The sequence below is a fragment of the Pyrgilauda ruficollis genome, unplaced genomic scaffold (genome assembly GCF_017590135.1).
Source record: "Pyrgilauda ruficollis isolate IOZ18807 unplaced genomic scaffold, ASM1759013v1 scaffold2, whole genome shotgun sequence".
NCBI classification, from domain to species: Eukaryota; Metazoa; Chordata; class Aves; order Passeriformes; family Passeridae; genus Pyrgilauda; species Pyrgilauda ruficollis.
In genome coordinates, this window is record NW_024519206.1 from 30494725 (window position 1) to 30496485 (window position 1761).

Genomic DNA, 1761 nt, shown 5'->3' on the forward strand with positions numbered 1-1761 from the left:
GTCACATGCAGAATTCATCAACCTTCACACATTAAGCTCCAGTCATTGCTAAAATCTGACTGATTTGGGAGAAAATTGTACAGATTTTTCTTTCTTGTTTCCAGCAGACTGAATTGTATCCAACTCCTGAATGAACATTTACCCAAAGGAAGACTTTTAATTGTCAATATTGACTGGCTGCAATTATGTATACATTCACAACATATATGCTCCCTTATTAAAAAATTGCCCAAATGCTAAAATAGAAAAAGAAATACTATTTTGGTTTGAAAGAACAATTGCACAGACTGAAGTTGCTTCTGTATTAATACAGCACCAGCAGATGCTGTAATTAGAAAGTAAAAGGCAACCAGAGGAATTGTTAATAGCATTGTGCAGTGCTTAGGCTTCTAAAACTAAAATGCTTCTTTAGGGAAGTGATAATGTTTTCATATGTGATCCTGTGACTACAGTAAAAATGCTAAAGACCCACTCCCACAGGTGTCATATGCTATAACCTGGGCTGGTTTTGGCTGGGGTAGAGCTAATTTGATTCAGAGTAGCTAATATGGGGCTGTGTTTTGGATTTTGCTGGAAACTGTTGATAACGCAGGGATGTTTTAGCTATTGCTAAGCTGTGTTTGCACAGCCTCAAGGCCTTTCCAGCTTCTCACCCCATCCCACCAGCAAGTAGGCTGGAGGTGTACAAGAATTTGGGAGTGGACACAGCCAGGACAGCTGACCACAAAGCAATATTCCATACCATATGGTATATAAAGCTGGGGAAGGAGAATGAAGGGGGGACATTCAGAGTGAAGGTGATTGTTTTCCCAAGCAGCTGTCTTGTGTGATGTAGCTCTGATTTCCTGGGAGTGGCTGAACACCTGCCTGCCCATCAGAAGCAGTGAATGAATTCCCTGTTTTGCTCTGCTTGCACGTGCAGCTTTTGCTTTAGCTGTTAAACTGTCATTATCTCAATCCACCTTTTTTCCCCCCTCACTATTACCTTTCTGATTCTCTCCCCCATCCCACTGAGGTACAATAAGCAAGCAGCTGCCTGATGCTTAGTTGCCAGCTGGGGTTGAACCACAACATAAACACATGGATATATTTGCAAATTGCTGTTTTCTACAATGCTATTCTAAATTTATCACTATTCCTAATGAATTTCTCTGTTTCCAGGAGCGTGTTAATGATTTTCTTTTCTTAAACGCAAGACACTTAGTATTTTTTGCTATGATTCACTCCCATGCTGAATTAGAACACAAATGAAGAAGAATAATATGCAGCTTCCAGTACAAAACCAAAAATATTTAGGTTCAGTAGAGAGCAGGCAGACAATGCATTATTTCAATGCATGTTTCTCATATCTGCTGGGAACAGATTTCTATGTTGGCACAGGGCACCAGAGAAACTGAATGAAATCAACACCTCTCTATCAAGAGACAAGACTCTTCATCTATTCTGGTTTGATACCAATACAGATTTAATTTGATCATAGTTGACCTCTAGTGTGAAAACTAGCCACCCCCCAAAAACCCAAAAAACACACAAACCACCCCCCCACCACCCCCCCACCCCTCGCAATACCTAACAGGCAAGACTACTAATCAGAGCAAACACACAGAACTATTCAGGGCAATTGGAAGAAAAGGTCAAGACTGCGGTGGCACAAGTTCTGTGTTTCAAGTGAAGAGGTGGAAAACGGACCTGGAACTTCATTCTTGAAAACAGTGCATGAATACTATTGAGATGTTAATTTCCAGACACATCTGGAATGGG